Source organism: Mus pahari, chromosome 14 (assembly GCF_900095145.1).
Source record: "Mus pahari chromosome 14, PAHARI_EIJ_v1.1, whole genome shotgun sequence".
Lineage (NCBI taxonomy): Eukaryota > Metazoa > Chordata > Mammalia > Rodentia > Muridae > Mus > Mus pahari.
The window spans coordinates 57804601-57816292 of record NC_034603.1 but is presented as its reverse complement, the minus strand read 5'-3'; the positions used below and the strand labels follow the sequence as shown (position 1 = coordinate 57816292).

The 11692-nt window shown below is 44.2% G+C and overlaps 1 long non-coding RNA gene across 1 annotated transcript; it reads left to right on the top strand.

Moving 5' to 3' along the window:
• The first annotated feature begins 697 nt into the window (after positions 1–697).
• LOC110331170 lies at positions 698–9469 on the top strand. Its single transcript, XR_002381004.1, has 4 exons — positions 698–822; positions 4987–5093; positions 7828–7932; positions 8097–9469. It is a non-coding gene; the product is annotated as an uncharacterized LOC110331170 (long non-coding RNA).
• Positions 9470–11692: the final 2223 nt, after the last annotated feature.

The window sequence follows — 11692 nt, the reverse complement described above, 5'->3', positions numbered from 1 at the left end:
TCACGAGCATGTACCCTCATATACATAATTTAAAATAAAATAATATGAACAGAAAAAAATGTGAAGAGGTAGGGGGAAACATATTGAAGAAAACGTGAGAAATTAAAAATAAGAAAACATATGTGGTAGGTGCTTCATTTGAGGAGTTATACCCCTAGTTCCACCCAAATGAGAAGTGACTGTCCATCGAGTCTTTAGTTAGCTAAGACTATTCCCAGGTTCCCATGAGTCATGTGGAACAACAGAGGATGTTCAACCTTTCCATTACACCCATGAGCTCTGAGACAAATTGTCCTGGAGATTGGAGGCTGGGCTGGACCGCATATCTTGCTTTAGTCACCTTTCAGATTATAGTCCCCAAGAATCTTAAGAAAAGTCCCCCGCGCAAGCACACTGGGCACTGACATTATCAGTGTCAGCTCTGTTTTGGTTTTGGTCAACTTGGCACGTGGAGTTATCTTCCCAGAGTTCTCTGGGAAGAACCTTGAATGAGAGAATGCCTCCATCAGATTGGCCCGTAGGTGAGCCTGTAGAGCATTTTCTTGATTAATGACAGATGTGAGAGGGCCCAGCTGCTTGTGGGCAGTGCCACCGCTGGAGAGGTGGTCCCGGGTGTCATAAGAAAGGAAGCCGTACCAACCTATGGGGAGCAGGCCAGAAAGCAGCATGCCTCGGATTCATTTCCTGCCTTTAGGCTCCTGCCTTGAATTCCTGACTCCTTTTCCTCTTCAAGTTGCTCTCAGTCGGTGTTTTATCTCAGCGGTAGAAATCAAACTAAGATCTCTACCCAAGTCGCTGCCTGTGCCCACAGAAGGGACTGAAGTATGAAATCCTTTTGCCCACACTGGTGAGCAGGCTCCAACCTGGAAAAGCAACAGCAAGACACCTCTGCCCAGATCTTAACCTTCTGTCCTTTACAGGCATGGTGCTAGGTAAGAGTCTCTAAGCAGCTGACTTTTCTGACTTTAAAGGGAAAGCAGCTGATTTGGTTCTGGTATGGGTTCGGGAAGTCGAAAGGAAGGAGCGCTTCACTGAGGGAGGTGGGAAGGGTCCGGGAAGAGCTCAAGGGAGGAGAAGCCAAACAGGTTTCTTGGAAATGAAACCACTTTCCCAGGAGAGCCGCCTGATGTGATAAGCAGGGAGTAACGAAAAAAACAGAGAGCTCACATTACCCTGGATGTGGGAAGCCAGACAGCAAGTGGATCCCGGCTATTCCCAGATCACTGTTTCAGACCAAGTCTTTTCCTCAGGCTCTGGGTGGGAAAGCTTGCTTCACAAACTCCCTACCAAGAGGTCAAGAGTGTGGAAAGAGCCAGCCGTCACAGGTCCACTGTCAGACACACCCACTTATCACAGAATTGCAGATCTAGGGGCAAGTAGCCCCTATGTAGTCCATGGCTTCCTTCTGCCACCTCTGTCCTCTGTCCCCTGAATAATTTCCCCTGGAGGGAACTGTCCTCAGGCTCATACTTGTTTTCTTGCTGTGTAGAGGGCTTGTCTTTTTGAGGTATGACATAAGTGGAATTTCTCCCATGTCTCATAGCCCACCATAGGAGAGGTTCAGTTTGACAGCCTGGCTCAAAAGGGTCAATAATAGTATTTAATATCCAACCAGACAGAGTCCCCCCATCCCCTCCTAAGCAGGCTCTCCAGAGCTTTGGCAGCTCTCACCAAAAGCACAGTCTGAATTCTTGCATCACCAAATGACTGTCCCTTCTGAAGCCTGGCAGGAGCCCTGTGACTCTGTGCCAGCTGGAAAGGGGGAGGAGGCAGGTCTCTAAGAAGAAAGCAAGAGACATTGCTTCCAGCACAGAGATCCTTGGAGCTGAAGGGATGGGCTAAAGGTTATTTATCCTCTTGTCTCCTTTCCGGTGGGAACAGCAGGAGGGACAATCCGCAAGGCAGAGGTGCTTCTGAGAAGATGAACAAATGATGCTTCAAAAGAGCCTGTTGACCAGAAGCAAGGCGGGTGGCTGCTCTGCAGTTTTGGCCCACATCAGCTGGAGACAGGGTTGAGGCAGGCATAGAGTCCTTCAGCTTTATTCCCTAGATCCAGATAACTGATAGCTTCCAAAATGCTGGATCCAACTGGATGGAACACGATCTCTCCCTTCCTTCAATCGCTCTGGATCCTGGCACTGCAATATTGGTTGAGTTTAGACTGTGTGTATCGAAGGGGCTTATGTGATCTGAGTGCTGTGGTGTCATCTGAAAGTGTTGAAGACATGACAGGTGGAGAAAGGGACATGTCCTGATTTCCAAATGGCTTGGCTTAGATTTAGCGAGGTGCTCAGATAACCGCAAGCTAATTCTGAAGGTATGTGGTACAAAGTAACCTACATACCTAATTCATATGAGAACAATAATTTTGCTCTCTGTCTCTTTCTGTCTCTCTCTATTATATCTGAGCAGTAGATTTGCATGTGTACATGTGATTATGTGCATGTGTGCATGTGTAGGTAGAGGCCAGAAGAGGACATAGCATTTACTGCCATCCACTTTATATTTTTGAGACATTTAACCCGAAGCTTGCTCTTTCAATCGGGCTGCCCCGGCCAGTGAATTCCCGGCACCTGCCTGCCTGTCTCTGCCCTCCACTACTGACACTACAGACATATGTGACCATGTCTAGCTTTGATGGGTGCTAAAATCCATTCATGTCATTGTCCCTGAATAGCCAGTGCTCTTATCCACTGAGCCATCTCCCTGGCCCTGAGAAAATGTATTATTGTCATATATTAATTGTAAAAAGTAATGGCATTTATTATGTCATTTTCGTACACACCCATATAATGACCGTTTGGTCATAGTCATCTTCTCTCACCCACTCTTGTCCCCATCCTCCTCCACTTGATCCCCTTTCACTTTCTTTTGTGTGTGTGCACATGTGGGTGAAGTCCAGATGTTGACTTCAGCCTCCTCAGTCATTCTCTATTCTTTTTTTTTTTTTTTTTGAGACAAGATCTCTTACTGAATCGGAATCCAGAGTATGCCAGTTCGCTAGACTGTCTAGCCAGCACAATCCAGGAATCCTTCTGTCTCCATGTCCCCATGGAGGGCATGTGCCGCTGTGACAAGGTTGTCACATAGACACAGTGGATCAGAACTCAGGTCCTCATGCTGGTGCGGTAGCCACTCCTCCAAAGACCCCCCCTCTTAATTTTATGTATATATTTGTTTATTTTTGTGTGTCAGCATGCATATGGAACTCAAACAACAACTTTTGGGACTTGGTTCTCTCCTACTGTGTGGGCCCTGCAGATCAAACTCAGGTGGCTGAGCTTGGAGGCAAGTGACTTCACCCCCCTGAGCCAACGCATCCTCCCTGCTCCCATCCATTTTGCTTTCCTAATAGGAATCTTATAGGATATCTATATCTGCTAAAGCTTAAGCTTCAGGATCAGGAGGTATGTGGGGTTTTGTTCTGCCTTTCTCCAAAAGCTTAAGGCCCGCCTAAACGTACTACAGGGTATCAATACTCAACGCAGCTGAATTAATATATCTACTCCGGTGCAAAACCTAAGGACCAAGTATTAAGTATCTAGTAGGTGAAATACTTCCTATATTTATGATACCATTATGGGTACCTTAAAGATAAGTGATGGGACTGAATTTAATTTTGTTGGTGATTCAGAGCCCGATAGTGTCTTAGTATGCTATCATATGAACAAGGTAGCTATCCTCAGTTTTTTGGGAACTGGGTACCTGTCCAGTCCCCTGATGAATGTTCTGTTGTATTTGCACTGTTATTCTTATGCCATCCTACATGAGTAAATACAAGTTTTGTATCCTGCTATTGTTTGGACATCTATTTGTAACCAAATTAGTTCCAGTTTTTCCTTTCTTTCTTTCTTTCTTTCTTTCTTTCTTTCTTTCTTTCTTTCTTTCTTTCTTTCTTTCTTTCTTTCTTTCTTTCTTTCTTTCTTTTTTTCCTGGAGGTTTCTGACATGTGCAACATAGTCTGATGAAATGAGAACCCAGGCCTTGGAGGTATGCACTTCATATATGTGCACTACACAAGCTGACCAGCTGCTCTAGAAGCCAGTGTCATCTTTAAAACGGGAATAAAAATACGGCCGTGGTTACTGTAAGAATTCAGTGAAGTGGTTTGTGTTGGGACCGGGATGTAGCTCAGTGAGTAATGTGCTTACTATCCAAGCATGGAGGCTGAGTTCAGACCCTCAGCACGCATGCAAAACTGCCTATGGCAGTACTCGATTGCAATCTAAGTGCTCCTGCGGCAAGATGAGACACAGAGGCAGGAAACGCATGGCCAAGTAGTCTGGCTTACAATGTGTCCACTGTGTCTCCAACAAGAGAAAGGTGAAGAATGATACCAGAAGTTATCCTCTGGGGCCACACATACACTGTAACACACACGCACCTGTCTTTAACACACATAAATATGAACATACACACACGGGGGACAGGGAGTATATACATGAGACAACAAGGAACTCACAAATAATATAATCAGAATCTATACTTTCCTGGGCCCTGGCTGGATCTCAGCCGCCCTTAGCTCCACCTCAGAGTTTCTGAAGGAGCATCCCACCTATGGTTGCCTCTCCCCTGCTTCCCTCTCCCCTGCCATGGGTGCTGTTCTGTGAATGGAGCCTCAGCACCGTAGCAGTTCCCTGGGTGAGCACCAACTGTGCAAGGAGGCACTGCCCAGAGAACCGTGAGTTCTCGGTGATCAGGTACTTCTGGATTCTGAGCTGAAGAAAGCTCCTCTTTGTCAGGTAAGTAAGTATATACTGCAACAGCAGTGGCAGCAGCAGGGGATGTGCCGACTTTACCCCGGCCTGCCTGCGTCTGAGCATTGCTCCGTGCTTGGAACTCTGATGTTCTTCCTAAACTACGACTCCTTCCACTTCTGTCCTCCCCCCCCCCCCCCAACACTATAACTTTCCAAGCCAATGTGACCTCTCCCTCTTGTTTGGATATAATATCATCCTCTGCTCGTTTTAAAAATCCGTGTTACAGATCCCCATCTGTGACCCGCCTGTGTTGGAAGGAGAGTACTTCCGTATGAGAATGTCATGGCTTGTTCTCAGGCTGAAGTCGGCACCGAAATGGATTCCAAAGAACAGGTCGGGACAGCAGAGGCTACTCATGATAACCAGATAGGAGGCCAGGGCATTACTGCTCCGGTCTGAATATGTGCTTGCAGGAACACGTGTATTGAGATCCTTGCCTCCAGGACTGACAGCATTATGTGATGGTGCCATTGGAAGGCTGCTCACGGAGGTTGCTGACGTTAACAAAAGACCTTCCGCTGAGGGACATCTAGGTCGTTTCTAGTTTCTGGCTATTACAAATAAAACTGCTATGAACGTAGTTGATCAAGTGTCCCTGTGATATAGTAGGGCACCTTTTTGGTATATGCCCAGGTGTGGTATAGCTGGGTCTCGATGTAGAGCTATTCCCAGATTTCTGAGAAACTGCCAAATTGATTTCCAAAGTAGTTGTACAAGTTTGCACTTCCACCACCAGCAATGGAGGAGTTTTCCCCTGGCTCTGCGTCCTTGACAGCATATGCTATCATTTCAGTTTTTTGATTTTAGAATTTTTTATGGATGTATGATGAACTTTCAGGATCGTCTTGATTTGTATTTCCCCGGTGACTAAGGATGTTGAACTTCTCTTTCAGTGCTGCTCAGCCATTCTGCAGTCCTCTGTTGAAGAGTCTCTGTTTAGCTCTGTACTCCATTTTTAATTAGGTTATTTGGATTGTGGTTTTCTAACTTGAGTTCTTTATAAATTTTGGTGTTTAGCCCTCTATGGGGAGAAGGGGAGGGTGCAATGGGGGAAGGGATTTGAAAGGATTTGTGGGGCTAGGAAGAGAGGAAGGAGGGGCATTGCGATCTGATGTGAAGTCAATTTTTTTAAAAAAAGGACTTTGCTCCTGCACTAGAAGTACAGGGACAAGGGCATCGCTGCAATGAAGTGGCTTCTTCACAAACACAGAATCTGATGCTTTCCTTGGGACCTTCTAACTCTGTGACCTATGAGAAATAGAATTATGTTGCTTATAGCCCCCAAGTCTATGGTGGTATACCAGCCAGAGCAGATTAGGATAAACACGATCCTAAGTTTTATCCTGAGTCACGTTTTCAGACCAGACTCCATGTTGTCATGAACATCCAGCAAGAATCTTCCTAGGCAATGAATCCTGCGTCCAAGAACAATATAAATCCATTCGACATTAAGTGGACTTTTACTGTAAGTGAGGCATGCTGCCTTGTTAAACCTGGCCCTCACTGACCCCTCCTCATTTCAGAGTTTAGACTGTTAAGAATGAAAGGCACTAATCAGTCAACCTTGTTAATATACAATTACAAAGTACTGTCGTAGGAATGACGGTGTTAAGTACCTACTGAACACTGAAGTTTGTGTAAGATACTATGTCACTCTCTAAATAGATAAACGGGAACTTTCATTGTTCTTATTTTCCAAATGATAAAACGAAGGCTCAGTTTACCTAAGTATTATTTTTATTTTCTATGTTTACTGAGGTGCCAAGTAGAAAATCTGGGGTGTTAACTGCTAGATTCCCTTTTCATCTGAATGTATACTGTGGTTAATGCTTTGAATGAACGAGACTTTCTTGGAGCTGTAGTCCAGGGGAATTAGAGCATCAGGTGACCGATGTCATCCAGAGCAGGGGAGGTCAAGGTAGGCTTCTCTGGAGAAAAGGTGTTTCAGCTGAGCCAGGAGGGAGAGGCATTAAGGGGGTGAACAGGCTGGGAACTGGAAAAGCTTTGCACGCAGAGGAAACAGCCTACAGGGTGGGGCAGGCCTGAGTTGGAAAGCAGTTTGATGCTCTGGGAACAGTGAGAGAAAGTTCAGAGCGCGGGCGATGGCTCATCTTCTGGGTTGAGGTTGGAGGCAGTGGTGCCTTGGGTCCTGGGGAACAGTGCTAGGCAGAAGGATGTCAGACAACAGACTCTGCCTCTACTGTGCCAGGGTTGACCCATGACCAAGCCTCATTCTTTACTACAAAGCTTCTTTCGTTTCAGCTCAAGATCAGCAACATATGCTTTTCTCATCGTCCTGCTTAAAAATCCTTCTGCCTACTTATTATGCTTTAGTTGAAGAGGAAACTCCTTAAAGACCCACATGTAGGTGCCACCTCTGCCATCTGGCTGACCCTCTCACCTAGTGCTTGTCTGCTTTCTGTGCTCCAAACTTACGCTCAGCATTGTTGAAATCCCTTGTGCTCAGTCACCTCCCTCAGCCTGAATGATGATCCTTCCCCAGGTCACTTGTTGGTATCCTCAGAATTCTTGCTGTTTAAGCTAAGACCTAAATGGTGGGAGGAGCCAGACAGGGAAAGTCATGGGAGGCATGTTATAGACAGAGGGACTGTATACTCCCGCAATGGGCTGAGAACAAGCCCAGAATTTAGGAAGAATGGAGGGACAACTCAGTTCTAAAGTGTTCATCTAGATCAGTGGTTCTTAACCTATGGGTCACGACCCTCATGGGGATCACATATCAGATATTTACATTACGGTACCGTAATGAAATAGCAACGAAACTATTTTATGGTTGGGGGTGGGGGCCACCACATCGTGGCGAACTGTATTAAAGGGTCACAGCATTAGGAAGGTTGAGAATCACTGCCCTGGATCGTACAAGAATAAACCTCAGTCATTTTCCCATGATGTCTTGGCAAAGAAATGAGGACACGCAGCTCAGACATTCAGAGCCCGGCATGTACTTTGTGCTAATATTCCGGTATCTGGCTCTGATGATTTGTGAGAACGCCACCAATTACTGGTGTTCTTATGGCCTTTCCATGTTTCCTGCCTAAGTTTCTAGGCTCACTTATCATCTGTGCCTGGCCTTTGTCACCATTGTGCCACAGTTGACGTCAACGATCTACATGTAGCTGCGTCTACAGCTGTTCTGCTATTTGTGTTTTAGGTAAGATAGCCGCTCCATTAGTTATCTCCTCAAAACTGTTTTGTTTCTCTAGGGGGAGGGATCTGGAAGAGTTCTGTATCACATTATTCTTGCTGATGAGAAAGTCAGAGAAGATGGATTTACAAAATTTACTATATAAATCGTGATGGATTCTTTATCTTCAGGCAGTGCCTCAGTTTCCAAAAACAGATGTCCACATCTGAGAGTAGAGTCCGGGTAAGAACACAAGACCCCTACAGTCAAGTTAGAACTTGGATCCTGCCTAAGCCCCATCTGTGGGTTTTGCAAATGTGTAAAGATGGGTTATAAAATAATTGCTCACACCAACATTAGACCAAATAGTCTCAAGTTCCTGGGTCCCTCGCATGAACTAGTCAATCTCATCCATGCCCATGGACAAGATGTGTGATAGTGTCTATTTTTAAAATAAAAATATTTATTTTTATGTTTTTAGCAATGCAGATGTGCACATGAGTGCAATTGCCTTCAAAGGCCAGAAGGGGGCAGTGGATCTCCTGGAGCCAGAGTGACAGGCAGTTGTGAGCTGCTTGATGTGGGCGCTGGAAACTGATCTGGAGACCTCTGCAAAGGCAACGCTCAGGCTTGATCTCTGGCTGATACATCTCAGCAGTCTCCTGAGCCAGTCTGCTTTCTTTACGCTTTCAGCTGGGGCATGTGGCCTTCTGCATGGCACAGTGACCAAGTGTAGAATGACTATTTATTGACATCTACTGACAAACCCAGAGAGATCAGTTTGATTGTCTTGTAACCTACCAACCACAGACATCTGCATGTAATGGGCTGGTTCTACTTCATGAGCCTCGACTGCACTAGCGTTGATTATTAAGAAGCACAATCTACACCTCTTTCCATATTTCCACGGCATTTGAGGACGTTCACAATGTGGTTTCGTTTGCCCAACAATGTAGAAGACCAGGCATAGATAAGATGTCAGCCAGGAAGCTGGGGAAGAGAAGAAAAACAGAAAGTATTAGTTCCATTTCCTGCCACCCTGACCTCAGTACAAAAGCCACTTTAAAGGACTGATGATCTTTTTTATTGCACCGCCCATCGCTTTAGAAAGTTCTGGCTGCGCATTAATGAGTTTTCCTCCCACAAATTTAATTTGCATCTCCAGTAAGTACCAAGAGCAGCAGTTTTTCTATGGACTTTAAGTAGATGACTTCCTTTGTGCTTATGATTTATGCCACAAATAATTTTCTCTTTTAATAGGGAACATTTTAATGACTTAAAATTTAAAATTAATTATTAATATATGAAAGTTACTTTTTATGAGAAACCCGCTGTATAGTTTTCTCTTTACATTCGTTGGCCTTTAACCATTTGTCTCATAATTTTTAATTTCCCTTTTGCATATTTTGGTTTATGTGATATAAATAGTCTATGGAAACCTGAAAAAAGATACTATTTGCTCTAAACAACCAAAGTATGTAATTGGTTATATCTATTTAACTTTATTACTATTTTCCTTAAAATACCTATGTGCTCTGTCATCAGTCTAATTAAATTTTAAAAAATACTCTCTTTAGCATGTCCAGCCTCTTCATCTTTGATTGTGTCTGTGTTGTACTAGAGGTTGAACCTTGGATCTTGGTCAAGTGAATAGCAGAACATGGGCAAGTGTTCTACTATTGGGCGATCTTCTAAAACATATTTCCTTGAGCTTATAGCTGGATGTTTGAACATTTAGCCATTCCATTTTATTTCTACTTGGAAGTATATTATTTTGTAATTTATACATTTAAAAAGTAAGATGTTGCATTTGGTTTTGTTTCTAAGAAAAACATTACTGGAAATTTAAATAAAGTTCAAAATGATATAGAGATTTTTCAAGCCATCAAATGTTTTTAATTTAATGGGTATGATGGCTCATACCTTTAATCCCAGTGCTCACGGGGCAGAGAGAGGTAGATGGATCTTTCTGAGTTCGAGGCTACCCAGTGATTTTAATTTTCTTATAAAAAAGTAGCTTTAATACTTTCATTTCACTAGGAAATTAAAAATAATAATTTTGATTGTATTCAGGTCATTGGAAAGTACTAACCTGAGCTGAGCATGGGGACCAAAGCTGCTAAGTAAGACTGTTTAAAGCAACAACACAACCAAATAGCAAATCAGGTAGCAGTGTTAGCAGTATGTCGGTGACAGAGCAGGATCTGAGGAGGAAAGGACATTACGACCTATGTAGCCTCTCCTCCAGTTCTATGGTTTCTTCTTTAGAACACTCTATAAGGCTATATTTAGCTAATAGGCAGACTTGGGGTTCAACACCGTGGTGGGAGCATGGGCAACGCTAAGAGAAAATGAGTGGGAACCAGTGAGGTTCAGTATTTATGCAACAGAATTCTATGGTGGCTTCACAAGGAGAATGGCATCTCCAGTTTCTAGGAATAAGTCCTAGCCATTAGGAAAGGGTTTAACAAGTCTTGGCCTTATCTGGCATCTGTGGGAGAGGAGCCCCTTGGTCCTGTGGAGGCTCGATGACCCAGCCTAGGGGAGTGCTAGGGCACTGAGGCTGGAGTGGGTGGGTGAGTTGGGGAGCACCCTCATAGAGGCAGGGGAGGGGGAGGTCATAGGGGGTTTGCAGAAGGGAAACTGGGAAGGGGGTAACATTTGAGACATCTGGTGGGCATTGGCACAGCTGTCATGTGACCACCAATTACTGCAGTTAGCATCACATGCACCAAATCTGCCTGAGCAGAGTACAGCTGTGGGTTTGATTGAGGTTAACACACAACTGGAGTTTAGAGGAACAGGTACAGTCAAGAGCCAAGATTCTCGGGAAGTATAAATCAGAGTGACCAGAAGCATGAAGGACTTCCTCAAGGTCTCCCACGGAACGTGGAAGGCCCCAATTGGCTGCACTGTGATTATGATCAAATTCCACTGCAGCACAAAAACAGGTGGATGATGAAGAGGAAGATGGTGGCAACAGTGGTGGTGTTGCTATGGTGATAAGCACACATGAAAGTTATTCCTACACTAGAGGATGAGTTCATCACCTCCAACGTGAGAAACCTGACTGGCTCCCAAGTAGGACCCCGGGACCCAACACAATGGCCAGCACTTAGATCCTCAAAAATATATTAAGTAACAAAGTCTAACTTGCTCCGCTCTGCATCCTTTACAAGTAGGTGTCTTGATCTCTATTTTTAAAAGACAAAAAGACAAATGTCTTCGTTTAAATTGCCTAAAGTTAATCAGTGTTAACAAGGGGGAAGCAAGAAATCAAATCCAGGTTTAACTGTTCTACCTTACTAAGGGATGATACTTAAAGACATAGTCTTTCAGTGAGGGAGTCATAGGACACAAAAATCTAGAAGCTTTTGTGCAATTTCTAGGTACCTGCTTGTGGGGCAAGCAGTTTATTACCATCTCCCAAATCCCACTGTCTTTCCTTGAAAATATTTTCATTTTTAACCTCCTAGATCCCTGGAATGAAGAACCTTTGTCTGTTTGGTTTGCAGATGCATACTTTATGCTGTAGTTGTGGCCCCACATTCCCTCCTTAACTTAACCTCCATGTTGTAGAGTCAGGCTTGGGCACTATGGATTTCTGAGCTGCGATGTGTGCAGCATCCTTTGGTATCTCTGGGCTTTTCTTCATCTTGAGTGGTTTATTTTGGATCTTGACTACTAAATATCTGTGTAACTTCAGTAAACCACGTTAAACTGTGAAGGTTTCAGTGTTTGGTCCATCATGCAAGAATGAAATGTCTCCTTCTTCAGAAGTCACCAG